The sequence below is a fragment of the Macrosteles quadrilineatus genome, unplaced genomic scaffold (assembly GCF_028750875.1).
Source record: "Macrosteles quadrilineatus isolate MER2022 unplaced genomic scaffold, UCM_ALF_1.0 Scaffold_6__1_contigs__length_79288215, whole genome shotgun sequence".
NCBI lineage: Eukaryota > Metazoa > Arthropoda > Insecta > Hemiptera > Cicadellidae > Macrosteles > Macrosteles quadrilineatus.
In genome coordinates this window covers 39,262,771-39,282,241 of record NW_026542599.1, presented here as the reverse complement: position 1 = coordinate 39,282,241, position 19,471 = coordinate 39,262,771, and the positions used below count along the sequence as shown (strand labels likewise).

At 29.7% G+C, this 19,471-nt stretch overlaps 1 protein-coding gene across 1 annotated transcript in view; it reads right to left on the bottom strand.

The window, feature by feature from the left end:
- Positions 1–19,471, bottom strand: part of LOC128996846 (zwei Ig domain protein zig-8-like) — a 315,132-nt gene that overhangs the window by 238,432 nt on the left and 57,229 nt on the right. Inside the window, exon 2 of the mRNA XM_054422352.1 lies at positions 14,201–14,227. The gene's annotated coding sequence lies outside the window, so the exon portion shown is untranslated. The remainder of the gene's footprint in view (positions 1–14,200; positions 14,228–19,471) is intronic.

Here is a 19,471-nt window from a genome sequence, read left to right as displayed (position 1 = left end):
CATAGCCTGCAGGCTTCTTTTAATTTTTACTACTAGAACCTTGTTCAGGATGAAATACAGTATTGGTGTTTGTAACAGTCGGTGTAACATTTCATCCAAATTGGATGCATCCGGAAAATACGTCGCTTTGCAGCGCCAAATCTAGGGTTAAGGCGTGCGCTCTGCCTGTCCGCCGCACGTTAAATGCAATGGCTTAGGCTCTCCGTTAATGTCAGCTTGGTACTTAACCAATTAAAAATATATTTATGTTAATGTATTCCTTTCTTATGTCTGTAGGCTTGATCTTTTTCAATTTTTTGGTACTACTGTAGTAGAATTTTAAGTGGGAAGTAACTGGTAAATAAATACTGCTATATAAGCGTTTTTCTAACGCATTTTACACATACAAATACATTTTTTGAAGAAAATCAAAAAAGCTAGAGTCATAAATTTTAATCTAAGGAGTAAGGAACAATCTTCAGATGAAAAATATTTCAAAAGTTAAGTGAGTTATTTAAGAGGACTTAAAACGTCTACAAGCGCTTCTCGTGGCGCTGTTCAATGGCGCAACATATCTACTGGCCCGAGTTGAGATTTCTGAGCTGAGGCAGAGCGCATCCTTAACAGTACCGTGTTTTTGAGCATAAAAACATGGATGCTTTTCTTTAAAACGACATCAAAACTGAACTCCGCTAGTGTCAGAAGTCCATAGTGGCTTCATCAAGTCCCTCCTGCAGTCCGCGCAATTAAAGAGCCTCAAGCAGGTTCGGTTTAAAGTAGGTGTACGGTTTTGTAATATAATATTGTAAGACAATGCTTAGAGTGTTAATAATATGAGTTGTTTGTCAATTTTTAAATTGAAATAATAAAAAAACAACTGCAATGCAAAGTAAAAAAAATAATCGAATTAAGAATAGTATTCTTCACCTGGTCCGCGGTGACGGTGGTGCGTGGGTGCGTACACTTTAGTGTGACCTTGGGTTAGCCCAGTCCTTTGAAGTGAACGCGTGTCGCCTGATGCTGCCCTTCCAACCCCGCCACCATGTGACGTTGCTTTAGAAGCTACCGCCAGACACTGCCGTTGTTAACACGTGCATTTACACTCACTGTTTTCTTTAGTTTATAACGTTTTTTACATAGAAATGTTGTACTAAATTTCATAAAAATCGGACCATTTTTGCTCGAGTTATCGCGCTAACGGACATATATATATATATATACGCGATTTGCGCGATGAATTTCAACGGATGGTGTTTTACGGCCTCTAGGGACCTCAAAGCAAAATAATTAAATCGGCCCCGGGTCCAGGTTTTACCATGAGTACTACGGTAATAGCTTATTCCCTATATGGGAAATTCGCATATGTTTGGAAATAGTTTCAAGAATGTTTTAACATGTTGGGCTGCAGGGTATTGATTACATGGTTATTGTACAACCTATTTGTGGCGTAGACTAGGATAACTAACCTCCCTGATTCCGTGCACGACTCATCACAGTTCACAATCTCTTTTTGAGCACTATTTCCTAACCACTGAGAGTCCGGACTGTCTTGAGATCCTGCATGGAGGACAAGAAAATCGGAAAAGAAATACCAAATTTAACTCCTAAAAGAAATGTACATGGAGGAAGTTTCGTTTGTGCATAACTTGAATTAGACGCTAGATAAACGAATGCCGATGCTTGATGGCAAATCTGTGCGTGTATACCTTGAATTTCGACTCGTATAACTAAGAAGAGAAAACCTAAGAATTTTGTATAGGCCTATATATATCACAATAATAAATTCCTTAACTAACAGTTGTAAACTTCTAAAAATGTATCTTTGTAAAAAAAAATCAACCTACTTTAAACACTCTAAAAATAATTAAATAAATCTTTCAAAGTAAACTTTTGTAATGTTCAAGTTCACGTATTTGAAGTCTATGATGATGTTTGACACAACATACTGAAAATTTAAAGAGGATGTCCACATTGCAGGTGGTTATCTATAACTAATGATGTTAATCTTCATGTTTTTCAGAGTTTTGCGTTTTGAGTTATTTTATTATTGTAACCCATCATTGGCAGATACCTTTTTAAAGTTTTTTTTTTTTTTTATAAGATAATAAATTATAATCCTATAGTGATATTAACTAGTATCTTTTAAGCAATGATAATGCATTTAAATATTTTTAATTTGGATAAGTAACGTTTTAATATTGACCTAGCCTCTTTTCCCTAGCACAATATCAACATAATTTGTTTCTTATTCATATATACAATTAGTGTGTCATAGTTGCATATTGCATTCATTCAGAAGTAAATATAAAATACAAGTAAATACTTCCTTGGTATAAAAAACAGTGCTTATGTTTGTTATATATTTATGTTACCTATCCTGTTATGATTTTATCGTTTTTATTATTTTAGAGGGTTTGAAATCGGTTATTTTTCACAAAGATAAATTATTTCATCTTATTAGTGACTTAATTCTAATTTGTAACATATTTATTACTTAAAGGGTTTTTAAAAGCAAAATTGTTTGGACCGATCAAGAAAGTTACTGAACAGTTATTATTTTAAAACTGCTTGAGTCACCTGTTCAGGTTACATTATTCCTGGTTATAAAAATTTAATAAACCAGGTGATGAATTGGGATTGCCAGAAATTAAATCGATCGAGAGCTGCAAAACCATTTCTGTCCGTGGTACGAACTCTATTTTTCACCACACTATACCCTATTACCTACCTTTTGCAGCCAAACATGTTTTTTGTAAACCGACGTAGCCTAAAAGTTTTATGTCTTAAAAATCAATAGGAAATAAGTGTATTGTTCGATTGGAATAATGTTTCCAATGATATACTATAATTTTATTGTTATGATGTTTATTTTATGGTGTTGATAACAGAATACAATTTCAATACTCAAAACGGAGTTATACAAAATGCAGGTCAAATGTTGAAATACCTTTTTCATAGTAACTAAAACAAAACTCATATTAAACTCAAAGTCAGTTATTTAGGCTCCATGGCATGAAACATATTAAGCAACTTTTTCATGAAGATCTGTCTCTGTACCTTCATCGTTTTAACTAACAGTTGTAAGAATATTATTATTATTTATTGCTTTCTCTGTAAAAATATTAACAAAATAAATATTTTATAAAGGTTATCAGCATTTTTTAACTGGAACCAATATTTAGGCCTACACTTAAACATAATGTTATATATGGTACCAAAGGGAAACCATGGTTATTTTGGGAGTGGAACCACGCTGATTGGTATAAAAATCCCAGAGAAATTGATGAACATCTATAGAAAAAAATACATTGGCACAAACGAATTGGGAACCTCATTCTTTTGTTGGTAGTGGGGAAGTCGGTTAAAAATACTCACACGTAACAAATACAATAGATGGCTATTCAAATAAAAGAACAATTAATTTAATTATCAACATCACATTAACTAAACTAGAACAATCGCAATAAAACACTGGTGTTAAAGGCCTTTTCACACCGGCGTACTGGACGTACTGTAAGTTTGGTACGTTTTTTTCAACAAATCGCTGCCCATGTTATCATATGAGCTCGTTCACACCGCGCGTACAGAACGTACTGTACGTACAGTACGTACGCGATGGTTTTGTGTGAATCTCTCGGAGAGCGATTTTTCTAAGGAAGTATGTTTAATCTATGTTTATATACTATTCGGGGACTCTAATATGTATCAGAAAATAAAATATTTTCTCATTCTGTGATTGCGTTTTGCATTGGGCAACTCCGTTAACGAAATTAATAGCTGGACAGTATAAACAGTAGGCAATAGTGTCGAATAATAATAAATTAACGTAAAAAAAGTTAAAACAGAATCCGAAAAACAATATAACAATAGCAGAAGTTGGACTATTAATCCACAAACTGATAGAACAAATTTTATCAGTTACTCTAAGTAGTGTTTAGTTTGTAATAAGGTAACATGTTTACATAGGGCTTTTAAAACGGAAATTAATTGTATATTTTAAAACTAAAGAAAAAATTTCTCTTATGAATTATGTTTAAGTAATATTTAACTTTTTATCAAGAAATATAGCTACTTATATGATTGTAGACATCCTCTAGTAATTTAATATATCTCAACATGCTCATTTATTAGCAAAATATATTTTTCTGACAACGCAATGATTTCCCTCGTTGAAATATTGTTATAAGAAGTATCGTTTTAACTTAAGTTGAGTTCAGTCACATGTTAGTCTTAAGAAGTATGATTTGTCATAATATAGCTTTAACTAGAAAAAGTAAATTGTCAGGAAATTCCAATACGAATAAAAGAAGCAATTATTTTTTAATGAGGTCTTCGAACATCAAAGAAAAACTTTGACGGTAAAAAAAATAAAATGTTTCAATTAATTCAAGTAGTTTTTTCTGCATTCTTAGAGGTTATCTCTCTCCGATGTTAGAAACGTTTTAATATTAGACTGCAGTTATCTAGCAATTTTCTTTTGATAAACTAAAAAAAATACTAGTAAGCTTTAAAAGAAATTCAGAGTATAGCTAGGACTATATCTCATCAGTTTAACTCTTTATATGTATAATAATGTATGGTTATCTCGTATTGTTACGATGCAAAATGACTTCATCAATCCCTTATATTAAGTTTGAATGTTAAAATTGAAACAACAGTTCTTTTTGTAATCACATTAATTTAATACATGTATTTTAATCCCGTAATTGGTATAAATAGCCATATTTCTTTTATAAAAATATATACAAAAATATTTAGCATACAATGTCCAACAAAACATTATTTAACATTTCTATTTTATTAATAAGATAACAATAGTAGACAGGAAAAGTTGTATATTTTAGCATCTTAATGAGAATCTCGTATTAAAATAAGCTGTACAAACAACTGATTTTAAGTGGTGTGCTTGTGTAAGTTATTCTGTACTTTACCTTCATTGGGTCATCATCGTCTGTTCCTGAGATTAGTTACCATAAATATATTGTGCTTTTGTCACCCTTCAAAATGTTTACGTTTCTGCAATTAAAATGCGATGATCTTTATTACAATTTTTTTTACTTTATCTTACCAGATAAAGTAAAAACGTTCTTACCCACTTGACCAAGGCTCTATATAGGAGCTTAAACTAGTCACGTTTGCAATTTGAATGGTTCGCCTCATTAACATAAAACATGTCATATAAATATTTCTTTGCAAAACTACAAAACTACTTTTTTTTGTTTTTGAAGATTTGATTTAATTTCATCTGATTCTCTAGATTTAACAACTTATATTCCTAGACGATGCCTTTGGTTGGTTAACCAAGGAATCAAAGGCGCCGAGAGAACGAAAGTGCAAAGTGAGAATTTGGTGCCGTTAGTTGATTAATGTTTCACTCCAGTTGAACCACTTACCAGGCGTAGTATATAATAAATAAATAAATGTGTATTATGTATTTATTTACTAAAGATAATAATAACGGGTTTGATGAGATACAAAAATACGAAAAAGTAAGGATACCTATTTAAATGAGTTTTACCGGGGAAGTTTAGATCTGTTAACCTTTCAAGCAGCTTAAAAAAATTAATTGAAAGACCCGTTGAGTGGCACTTATTTTTTAAAGGCTTTCATTATTAAAGAACAATAGTGAAACCGGAAATCTCCATTCCTTATCTCAACCTAGTACCAAATGAGCTTGAACAGAAAGGGGTAATGTCTTTTATACCTGTCTTTAGAATAATGCTCAGCCACCTCTAATACATGTATTAGAGGTGGCTGTGAATAATGTCACTTGAGGAGGCTTTACTACTAATAATCTTAAGCTGCCTCTATTCTAGCGTCCTGGGTAATTCTGACAGTTTAACCAAAAAATAAATTTTCATGCCAAAACAATAATGGCATACAAAGATTAGTTTTTCCAGTTTTACACGTTCAACATTTAAAAGGGTGTACCTTTATCTGATCCAGGCTTTGGAAATCTGTGAGTTCAATATTGGTACTTACGTTACATTATTAGTATTAAAACCTTTTACCTTAGATAATGCAATCTACTTGTCGGATGAACATATAAGCAAACAATATTAAGGTGTTACCCAGTCAGTAAGTTTATATAACCATTAATAATTACAAACATAATTAAAACTCGTATATAATCATTCAACACTACTTAAATACTTGAGGGTCACATTATTTACTTAGGTTAAGAAGTTAGATTTCAGTTGTAAGGTAATATCACACATTTTTGGGAAATGTCAATTGAATACTAATAATTTATCTTAGGTTCAGCGATGTAATCGCAAGGCGTTGAAAAAAATGTTAACAAAGAAAATGGGTCGTAAAGACAGAAAGGCTAAAGACATGGTTAAAAGAAATCCTTCTGGGAGATCACACAAAAGAACTTCGTCATTAGTTCTTAGCCTGCGTGTGACAAGCGAAGCAGACGGGGAAGATTCTAATTTCTTTGAATAATTTATAGTCATAAATGTGTACAAATAAAATTAACAACCTAATTAATTCTCAATAACTTATCTTTAAGCATTTGGTAAATACAGGCTTGGAATAAGTATTACAAATCAAACTAGTAAATGGAATATATTAGAAATGAACAATTATACAGCAGCTAGTATATAATATTACTACGTTGCATATTGAGTATGTAAAAACCGTTAAAAACTACGTTTAATGTGGAAGGATATAGAAAATCTTGATTCAGAAAGTAAAAATAACAAAATCTCTATCGATCATTTTCGGGTCCATCATTTGAATTTCCATCAACGCTACGTAAGCATGGATAATTGTTTTCGCTGTAAAAATAGATAAGTAAAATATCTTCCTCGGATAAAATATCAGACATATAGCAAATTAAAAGGTTTCTTTTAAACACATTCAATCTAATAAGGTACCTAGATTATATAGTTATCGTCTATTTAGCTTGAACATTAAGATTCGCAAATTGAAAGAATAAAAACAATGATATCTTAGAATAACGCTTCAATTTTACATTTACTTAAATACAAACTTTGCTTTTAGGTCTTTAAAATCATTTGTATTGTTCCAAATCTCCGTTTCTCTAGTAGGAACATCAGTCAGGCTAACGCTGAAGTCACAAATTGTGACACAGATTCATTTACCAAACAACCATCATTTGTCTTCGGCTTGCCATCTTTGCTTCTGAACACAAAGGTTAAATCTTTTGTGATCATTTACCTTTTTTTTACTTACTGCAAAGGTTCTCAAACGGCCATTAAGAATAAAAAAGTAAACTGTGTAGATTGTAAATTGTGGGTTAGCTGTAAATTGTCATTAGGTTTTTTTATAAGCAAAGCAATAGTTTAGACAATCGTACACCAAAGAGGTATACGGTAAATTGCTATAACTTAGTTAATTGGATATCAGTAGCCTAAATAGGAGAAAAAACCAAGATAAATAACAGAAAACATGTTAAGGATATTTTCACTCATCTTTAATAACCATGCTAAAAGCAATTTGAATGTGATCAAATACCTAAGCCTTAATTTGTATAGTGCATAGCTGGCCCGACAGACGTCGTCCTGTCCTAATGTGGTTTCATGTAAAATGCTCGTTCATTTTCAAGATGAGCTCGTTCGCATGGCTCAATCACGTCCTGGTTGAAGTTCGTTCGCTACGCTCACTCACCTTTAGGTTGGAGCTCGTTCGCTGCGATCACTTGCATTCAGGTTTAGCTCGTTCGCTACGCTAACTCGCCTCCAGTTGGAGTTCGTTCGCTACGCTCACTCACCTTATGGTTGCAAATTGGCTGTTGTCATAAATTTAAAAAATAGTAGTGCTGCACCCTGTTGGTGAACCTATTACCTTTTTAATGCTATTGAACATCACATAATCAAACTATTTAGTTGAACCAGCTGTTTAGATTCTTTAATTACATTTAAATATGAGTAGTCCTAAGGTTAACATGGGAAACTCCAGAGCCCCTCGGGCGGAGCCCTTTTGACGGATCTGCACCAAACTTCACACAAACCATTCTTGAATAATTATTAATAATGCCTGAAAGTTTCATTACAATCTGTCGAGCGGTTTCGGAGTCCATAAAGGACAAACAAACAAACATACATACTTTGGATTTTATATATTTAGATTTCTTCTACAAAATATAAGAAAATGTTGTATGTAATCACAGGTATTGAAAATTTAAAAGGTGGATCTATTTAATCCACTACTAATGCGTCATTCACCTTTCTATCGCACACAGTTTTTTTTTTTTTTTTCACCTACCCTTTCATTTTCACCCAATTGGAAAAAAAAATTTGGTGTTTATTATAAAAATTTTGTTTGTAAATTAAAATTAACATAGTAGTGTTTACATCTATTTTTAAAATGTTGATAGAAGCAGCTTTGCATATATTTGGCCAACATTTCTAGTCGTTTTAATTTTGTTGTTTTTATCACTATTAACATATGGCAACCATTGATGTTGAAACTATTCCTAATTACATTTCTTTTCCAAATAGTTTCACTTATAAATTATGACCAAATAAATTAGTGTTTCATACGCCCATATAAAGTTTAATATTAATTTCTACGATTATTTTCTACTATAAGTATTACTTTTGGCACTCAGCCGAGGAGGCGAGAAGACAATTGAGCTAAGCGACAAGTCCTCCTTTGTTACTTGGAGGTAATTAATCTTCTATTTCAGCCAACCCAAAAGCCTTCATCCATTTATAATTAATAAATACATATTGGACTCGGACTTATTTCTTTCTTTGGGAAAAAAGGTCCTGGAAATCTTGCTTGTAGTTCTGGTAAACATAATAGTTTGGATGTAATCATAGTAAATAGTTACTTTGTAAACATCTTTATTTTATAGAGTTAAATACTATTTGTAATTTAAATCCCCTTGAAGATTATTTAGATAAAAATTTCAAAGATAAAGAACTAGAATTTTTTTTTTTAGTTAAAATTTAAGTTAGTAAATTCTACACATTTTTAATGTATAATACAGCAAACTTGCATAAAATAAATTCTGAACAAGATTTCAAGATTACATTTTTCTAAATAATTTGTCCTATAAGTTACACTGAATTACTTACTTTTACTTTTAAATAGTCAAAGCTTTTACAAAGAACTTTGTTAAGAAAATTTGGTCTACATAAGTCCATACAGATTAAAAACCAATTTAAAATATATTATTCAATTTATATTATATTTTGATAATACAAATATATATTTAATTATGCTCTGATTACACTAGATGATATTTTTATTTAGAATTATTAATAAATGTATTAGTTAAAGAATAAGAAATTAATTTGCAAACTTTGGTGCAAACAGACAAATAACTAGTTGAATGCTAACCATTATAAGTTGAGTGGAACTATAAATTTATGATTCGTTCGGATATTGCAAAAGATTATATAAGTTTCTCATTTGCGCATCCATGTGTATATTGCCCAGGGAAGTCCTAATGTCAACAACTTAAGCTATTTATATGCGTCCTACTACTTTTAAATATACAGGGCGTGCAAAAAAGGTGGGGGAAAAGTTTACGTAGTGGTTCCTTTGGACAAATAAAGATAAAATCAAGAATAATTTTTTTTTCCAAAATTGCTTATTAAACTAGATAGCCATCATTTTTATTTATACATAAACATTTTTATCGTTGATTTTTTTCAACCGGTCTTTATGAAACTTGGTATGTATGTTAAGCTAGAAGATAACCATGTTATAAAAAATTCCATCTTGATTCAACTTCAAATTTCAAAATGGTGGCCATTTTAATTATTAAATCTTAAATTAATAAAGAATGGCTGATTTATGATAAATGTCTTAACACTTTTATTACGTATATAAACTATTACGAATTAAATATTACGATATTTTGTTGTCAAATGGGGTAGAATAAGAATAATCAGCTCCAATTTACAACTAAAAATCTTTAAAACTTTTATTAAAATCAAATAAAATTTGTATGAAGTTGAATCAGGATTGATTTTTCCCAACATGTGTCTCCTATACTTTAATATACTTACAAAATTTCACCGGTTGAAAAAATATAAGATTAAAATGTTAATTAAAAAATATATAAAGGTCGATATCTGGGTAACAAAGCCAGGAGTCACTACCTATTTTACGGAAGGAGTCGCTACACAAATTATGTCCATACCCTTTTTGAACACCCTGTATAAATAGTTATTGAAAATATTATTTTATTGCAACAATTTAATCATTGTTTTGGAAATTGATGTTAAAAGTGCATCAATATCTCAATAACATGGAAGGAATTTCAAATGGCCAATACTAAGTAAGCATTACAACATCAGACAGCTGATAAATTCAATCCTATTATTATCGTTGGAAATTAATTACACTGATACATTTTTACACAATTCAGTCATTTGTTTATTTGTGAAGTAGGGATCACTCTTTCACTTGAGCAGCTACACTCATCTTATTGTTGCTAACTGTGGTCATTGGTCTTCAAATAATTTAAAGCTGTATAACAAAACAATCTTTACTAGTTGCTTATTATAGTTTAATTTTTGTTTATTTTGCATCGATCGTAAAAAGTTACACACTCTTTGATAAGTGTTTGTTGCTATTCCTTATATTTCCAGGTTTAATTGCAATTAAAATTACAGATATACTGATTTCCGAATTTGTTTACTTGTCTGCCTTTATGACTCCTTTACCTTTGCACCTCACTCATAATGACACTTCATGTACAGTTTTTACATATATGACGTCGCTGAGTCACTAGTGTCAATTACCAAATGGTTAATTATAGCTTCATCAAACTTACACAAAATATAAATGAGACAATGATTTTAAATACCATTATAAAATTAAACAAGTGCAACTGAATTTAAATCCTTCCACACGATTCGTAACATTATAATATTGTCTTTTATATATAAAACCCGAAATAGGAAGATATATAACTAAGGATGAAAGAACAAACAAGCATGTTAAAAGTAACATCACCATCGGCTTAACAATTCACAACAGTAACAATTCAGCTTAAAGTCATAAAAAATGGTATAATTATTAAATCCATTGAGTTTCCAAAACGAATAATTAAAGATCACGCTCTCGTTTTAAAATAATTGAACTCCATGTTTAGGGAATTTAATTCTGATATGTGTTGACTTAATATTTAACTGAAAAGTTTCAAAGACTGGCAATTGTTCTCCATTAACTAGGTTTATTTCTATTGTGTTTTTCACAACTACTCTATTTTATCAACGAGTTTTAATAAATGGGTAATAAATACGCCAAACTGATCAAGTATCAGTCTTAGTCTTATAAAAAAGTAAAAAAAAAAATAAATGCTGAGACTTGAATTCAGCCTGATCACTTTATCTGTTTGACTTATAGTAAATTTAGTGCTTTTAATTGATAAAATCAGCTTACCTGAGTGTCTTTAATAATAATTACGTAAACTCGTAATTTCAACAATTTCACATGTCCTTATGATGGGAGATATTATACTAACGTATTAATTAATATTTACATACAAAAATATTTTATGCATTTAATAGACATCAAAGTATTTAAACTACAATATGATAAAACAAAAAAAAATTTTATAAAGCGCTTAATGAGAAGTACAAAACGCAATAGAACTGTTGCAGAATTTTTTTATAAAGCCCGCAGCTGCTACAAAAGTGCTGTTGATGACACGATGTCGAGGTTTAAAGGGTGTTGTTCGTGGGATTGGTTGGGTGGGGGAGAATGGGGGGGGGATTTGGGGTGGGAGTGGTGAGTTGGAGGTCTAGCATATCCAACTGAACTAGTCACCACTCTATTTTAAAGCCACTTAGCCTAAATTTTAAAGCAAATTATAATAGTTATTCTTTCCTGGCATTATTTTTATCACACTGCTTAGACTGCGGTTTATTTTATATATTCCCAATACACATTTTAGATTTTATTTTAGCTTTACCTGTTCCTGATAAATGTCGTTAGTATGGTTACGTTGAGCTACATTTATAAACATTAAACTAATCATTTATTAGGTAAAACAATAGGCCTATACTCGAGAAATTTTTAATGGAAAATATAATTTGACTTCAAGTAAAATCCGGAATTTAATAATGAATAATTTTATGAAACAAAAAACATATTGAATCTAAAATTAGGTGAATATAATTTATTAATTTAAATAGGTAAACGAGTTATATATTAAATTTAGTATAATATATTTACATATCTTTAGTAATTCAATAATTTGAGGCCTATGGCTTAGCACTTTATAATTTTAACTTATTCGTCATTTTGCCGATAAGAAGGCCTAGATAATAGGTTTGTAGATTAATGGCTTTTACTTGGTTGATTGTAGTATACCATACAGGGTGTTTCGTAACGCTCTACCAACCTCTTAAAGCATTATTTCTGGGATCCTAAAATTTAATCGGTACATTTGATCCTTCTGTAGGTCATAGAGCCACATTTTTTTACGAATATCAAAAATTATTTTCTCCAATAACCATAACTATTACGAACCTTCAAATTGTGCATTGATATAATTCTTGGTGTCACTTCAAAAAAATATTTAAAATAGTCCAAAAAAATTAAAATAGCAGCGACTCAAAATGTTACTAATAACACGTTTAACACCATGAGTTGTATGAAAATGACCCAATAATACTGTTTTTATTATTTTTTATTTAAAGACAAAACCGTAATGCAACCTCAACACTGAAATTCAATAACAAATAACCGAGATTGGATTTTTTAGCGCGCTATTATTGGGTCAATGTGTGCTTGCAATGGCAAATGTTAACATTGTTTTTATACTTTCATGAAAAGAGTAATAATATTTCACAACATTCCACAGTTTAAGGTATCACGGAAAAAATCATGTTAAAAATGTAAAATGGTAACTCTATGAGTACCCATTTACTTAGAAATGATTTAAATGTAATGTTCAAAATTGTTGTGGATCCAGAAAGAATAACTTAAAAGGTTGGCAGAGAGTTATAAAACCTCCTGTATATTGTTATTCAAGAATTTAAGAATCAAGGGTTCGTTAAAACAATAATTATAAAACTAAAACTGTATTATTGGAAATTAGTTTTACTTGAATAAAAGTCCATATGACAATGACGCATCAGCTTAGGTAAGCAAACATTTAAAATGTTTAAAAAATCTCAAGAAATACCAAGAAAAGCGAGCACAAAAGCTAGGTCCTTTATTGATCGGTTGTCAAAACGCCAGGAATAAATTATCTTCTGTGACTTATGAGTAAAAAGAATCACCGTGTTATTTTATAAAATCTACGAAAAGAATCAAGCGAAAAACTAGGCCAAGCTGCATTATAATGAAATACTAAGATAGGTAATATTTCTAAATGAGACATATAAACTTTTGTATAGTACTTCCTCGGGCTTATGTAAATATTATTCTACATACATATTGATGTATAGTGGTATATAGGTCAGAACTTAGTCATAATAGTTAGTTCATATGCATGTCATATTATGTAGACAACACTTGAAAAGCTTTCGGTAAATACATTTTAGATTTGAAAAAATAAAAATACCGATCTTCAGTGAAAATAATTTATTGAGAACACTATAATGGTTTTTACTAAACAAAGAGTACTTTTGTATAAGAACGTGATAAACTGTAATTTGTCTACTTTATAAAACGTTTTAAATCGTTAAAACGTAGTTCTAGAACAATAGTTTGACAAATGGACTAACTCTTTTACAAGATCTTGTTAATGCCAAATTTTCTTTACGTCCTATCAAAGCAGAACATTTCCATTATCCAATTTCCACTAAATAAAAAACGCCTTATTTGTATTAATTATTACTATAATATAATATTTTAACTAGTTGGTAATTTTTATCAAACAAATTATTTATGTTATTAAGAAAGTGTTATTTACATAAACTTCTTTTGTTATTTTTGTGTTTGTTATGTTAAAATAGTGTCATGTCCGTTTTATAAATTACATTATTGTTTATTTATTTTCAAATTCAAAAATTATACTATACTAGTTTCTCTTTAATATCATCTATGTTCTGTATATAGAACACTACTTCGTATATAGCGTATGACAAATTGGCAAAGCGTATATAATTAATGTAAATATTAAATCATGCTTTATAATACTTAAATAATAACATATTATAATTTGAAATTCATTACCAAATACTCAAACCAACTGCATTAAGTAATTAAAACATAATTCTTATCAGCTTATACCTAGTGTAACCTTAAAAACAAGCAACCATAAGGTAAGTAATATATTTACCTTCAGCAACGAAACATCTCCTCTAACCTATAACATATATTTTGTATTAGTATCTAAGATTGATGTTTTATCACTTATATTTTAAATGAATTACTGTACACTCATGCGTAGCTAGACCTAAATGTATGCATATAGTACCATTTGTATTAAATATGTACATCAGTACAATTCTACATCATCCATTTGCTTGCCTGTAAGCATTGTGGCTTGAAGACTTACTTAATTATCTCTTGAATTGGCCCAATGATTGTTCGCAATTTGTAAAATATAATTAATTATGAATATTATTTTTAATGCAATATTTGACGTTAAATTAAACATTACTATCTATAAAAAGACATGTAAATGTTCTCCCTAACCCACCTCTATCAAAGTTTGTTAATAAAAGCTACAAAAATGGTCAACGTTTTTTTTCTTTAGTATTGTTTCTATCAGTCAGTAAAACAATTAACTGTATAACAAATAAAACAAGATATTATCGTTTCTTTTGGGATGGTTTTGTGAATATTTGGCAGATCTTTGAATTTATAAAAATGCCAATTTGTTAACCAAAATAGCAGAAAACCAATAAGTTTAATAATTTACAAACAAGTTTTAAATTCCAGATAGGCTTTTCTCACTTGCTAGAATAGAAGTTGTACAAATCTGAAAATGGGTAAAAATAAATTGTATTAGCTTCAGAACTGCAACATTAGCTAATAGTTTTTAACAATACCCGACATCAGTTCCAAAATGTAACCACAGACAAGTAATATAACATTTAAAGTGCTAAACGTTTCAGGGTACTTGTTTACTCCTGGACTGTAGTATTTGAAAATAGCAGCTAGTCGAACCATGAAGCAATTTGAATGTTACCATTTTTAAACTGATTTCAGGTAATATAAAACCAATTAGTGAAAAAACATCATAATTTGTTCATGAATGTTACAGAATGTGTTAAAAGTGGCTTTATAAATAAACTACTCTAATATTTTGCTAACAACCATTGCAATTAATATTTCAATAATCGAAACGGATATTAACTATCCTTTAGGGGACAACCTAAAGGGGGTCATTCTCATACATTAATTATGGATTTTTGCCTCTGGATAGATACATAATATTAAAACTAGTACTTTAGGCCATACAATCACAAATATGAAAAGAGTATATAGTTTTATTCGGATTTCCTAAAAACAGGTATTCAAACATTTGTATAGCCTCGCACATTACTATGGAATATTTATGAGTTGTACAATACAATTAAAAGACCATTTTAAAGGCATTAGTATTAATTTTATTCAATCAGGACTCCTTTTTTACCAATCTAAAATACTTTCGTTATTTATAATTTATTATTCGTTTATTTTATTATCTTCTAAAATACTTTCGTATGATCGATTAGCTGAAGACAGATAAATCGGACTCTAGCGCCTATTGTTTGCTGTAAAGATTATTTTAAGATATAAAAATATTTAATACAATACTAACTCAACTGAACCATATCCCATGTTATGTAAACTATAAAACAGAGTGCTTAAATTGTTTTAAAATACACCCTTTAATAAGAGTAAAACATTGAGTTTACTAAAACGTCATCAACTTGAAACACTCATCAACACTTGCTCTATATTTGTTAACAATACAAGATGTTTATTTACACTACTTAAAGCCTATGCTACAATTACACGTGCGTAAAAGTTTATCTTTAGATAAACGTAGTTTTGAAGGATAATTAAGAATAGCTGATTGAAAATGTTGAAAGTATTTTTTTATATTTATGTCACTGCTAAGCCAAAGTAAGCATACAATAAATTACCTTAGTTCTTTGGAGATTACGTTTTTGATGGCTAGGGCTAAGTAAAATCATCAGTAGCCTATTTAATCGGAACTATTTTCCCTTACATCGAGTACTTATCAGTGTAATCTTCGCTCAATAGGTTTTAAGACTGATGTTTTTGTCTTTGTACTATATTCTGTAATTTTTTTGTGCACTGCGGATGGCTTGTTTTTTAAACAAGTATTTTGTTTACTTTTTTCTTGTTATTTTGTTCAACCAACATAGTTCCTTGGCAACCCATAAGGCCAATATTAAATTTTCAAGTTTTCAAATGAGTTGTGTAGCTAAATACGAATTTCCCTGAGGTAGTGGATGTCACCAATCAAGTTTTAGGGCTATAAGTCACTAATTAAGAAATTTAGTCAAAATCCTTCCGCTGGATTTTGAGATATATTTACAGACACACAGACATAGCTCGTAGTAGAGTATAGACTATGCGTTGTAAATAATCTAATACATTCATTGATTTACGAGCAATGTTATTGAGTTAATATTATGAAAGCTGTATTTATAATTCTGTACATTACACAAACATTTGCTAGGATTGCAGTGGAAAGTAAGACAATGGAGTATGCCTGAAGTTTGTTTTAGCGGGAAAATAATTCATTGCCCCTCCAAACATAAGCCACCACCAAAGCTGTGCGCCCAGGCTTATTGCTCTTTATATAGTGTCCCGTCTCTTAGTTCAACGTTTACAACAACAACCAGGGTTTTTGATAAAATATATAATATTTATCAATTAACAAATAATTGTTACAGTGTTTGCAAACGATTGATAATTAGCTCCTGCAGAGACAGAGAAAAGCATTTACAACGGATGACAGTTCTCAATAGTATTTCATGATTTCATTTGCCATAAGATTTGAAATTCAAGATAGATCTATGCCTGAAATTGAAAAGTCAGAGGTCTTAAACAAACAAAAATATGTATTAATATTTTAGATATCTTAATTTATAAATTATAACTATACACATATTTATAGTTAGTCTGAGAAGAATGTATTTTCTTTTTTACTACAATATTATTTTTTTAAAGTTATTTTCCGTTAAAATATATTCAGAATTTGTTTCTACTTTGCAAGCTTAAAAATTTAACTTTTTAAAATCACCTGAACTAGTATTATGATTATTTAAAATTATTTAAAAGAAGAATATTACTAAAAGCTATTACTGTTTTGTAATATTTTTTCCCAAATAATACTTTATTACTTTTATCAAACTCTATGTTTTATGTAAAGTGCTATCGATAAATCGTTAACTGAATATTCTGTACTCTTTGTTTACAACGGTCTTATATTTACGTTATACTAATCACGGTAGGGGGGATAGACTGTTTACATTATAGAACGACACTAAATGTATATTAGTTTTACCCTCAGCGGATTTTTCTGTTGATTGATTTAGTTAACGTGAGTGAAGAATATAAATATTAGCTATCTATTATATTGTAATACTTTCATGTTGAGTGAAAATACCCATATTCCATTTACATTATAATTTTTTTATATATTGTTTTAGCAAAGCTAGTCATTTAAATTATTCTAAATTGTATTAATCATTTATCAAAACAATTTATACTATAATAAATTTTTTCGGTGAAAAAGCAAATTAAAAGGGCATTTATCGGCTATACTCATTTATAATCATAAATAAATCTAAAACAGAATTGACTTTACTGGTATTAATATAACTAATACGATATCATTTACTTTCAAAATATATAAAATAATTTTGTTACTACCAGCCTATAAAAACAAATATAAAATTCTTCTAAGTAATTACAGGAAATATCAAGGAACGATGTACTGTCACAACTTTTGAGATTTTATAACAAGGGATTGCTAACTCTACAAGAACAAATGTTGCTAATGGCAAGACATATTTCCTTGTTAGCGAATACAAAATCGTTAGGAGTTTGTAACGAGAACGAGCTAAAATTTGTCTGCTAGAGCGAGATTTGCTTACAAGAAGAAAAATGTTTAATTGTTGCACTTATTTTTTATATAACAAACAATGAATTACACAACATAATTAATAATTATAGGTTTTAGATTGGTTTCAGTCAAAAAAAGATTTATGATGAAGTTCAAATAAAAGTATTTTATTAAGTACATAAATTTATCTTAAAAAAAGGTAAAGAATTAGACAAATTTATGTCTACTGACTTTTATCAGCTAAAATGTTTCAATACAAAAATTAATAAAAGATTAAAATCTAACTTTAAAATTAGAGAAGAGATAATCAAGCGCTTATGTTTTCCCTGACTTGGATTTTGAGAAGAAATGTATTTTTTAATACCTTTCTAGGCCAAAATGAAGATAGGTTGTTAGTGCATATTCTATGTATAGTAATTTAAAATCGCCATTATTAACGAAACCATTATTACACAATTATTTCTAAAACTAGGTCATTGATTATGGAAAAAAATTAAGATTCTATAACCGTAAGTTATAAGAATTGTGTTATTGATACATTTTAATGATAAGAGTAAGACAATGTAGGTCATGCTTTTTTGTATACATTTGGTGGCTTTTTGTTTATAAATTCAAACTACTGAACATGTGTTTGGATTATGCGGTATAGTCCATCTTCGCGTTGCGAAGAACGGGTACAGAAGCTAGTCAATTATAAAAACAAGCTATAAACCAAATTGTTTCACAAATTGAATACGTCTAAACAGGGTTTGAAACTATAATGTTCATGTTAAAATTAAAATCTTTATATTTACTAAGACAAGTGTTAAACTTACCGTTGCCAAGTCAAGGATTTATTTTTTTAAAGACAGTTTAAAGTTTACCTCTATTATACTAAAACTATATGTAAATATTGTTTTCCTTTCCGATTGAACATATTATAGACGACGTTTTGCTGAGAAACTATTAGGGTTGTTGGGTTAAGTAACAGACTATTGTGGTGTCCCATAACCACAAAATGTTCTGTTAGTCGCATTGTAGACCTCAGACACCCACATTTAGAAGCATTCTACACCTATGGCTGACCTATTTTGGGAACTAGATTAGTATTTCTGTGTAGCTTGGAGTTAGTTTTAGATTTGATACTTTAATCTATAACTGTTAGTTTTATATCCCTGTAATTAATTATTGTTATGGAATCAATTCAAGGCCATTGCCGTAAATGTAAAACAGATCTTTGATTAATAAATTGTTTTTAATATTCTTAGTTTTATTTTATTGTGCATATAAAGAATTTACATTATTGCCAAACGGGTTTAATATGTTCTGAACGATAACAGATACATCAGGTACATTTGGTACATCAACACAACACCTGAAAATCTACTTTTTAAAGGAACTGTAAGTTTTCATTCACATCAAGACACGCAAGGATTCGTAAGGAAATCTTGAAGTATACATAGGTCGATATGCACTTAAAATAAAGATCTTTAGTAGTAAAATACAATGCTTATATTAAAGCTCAAGAGAAAAATTGAG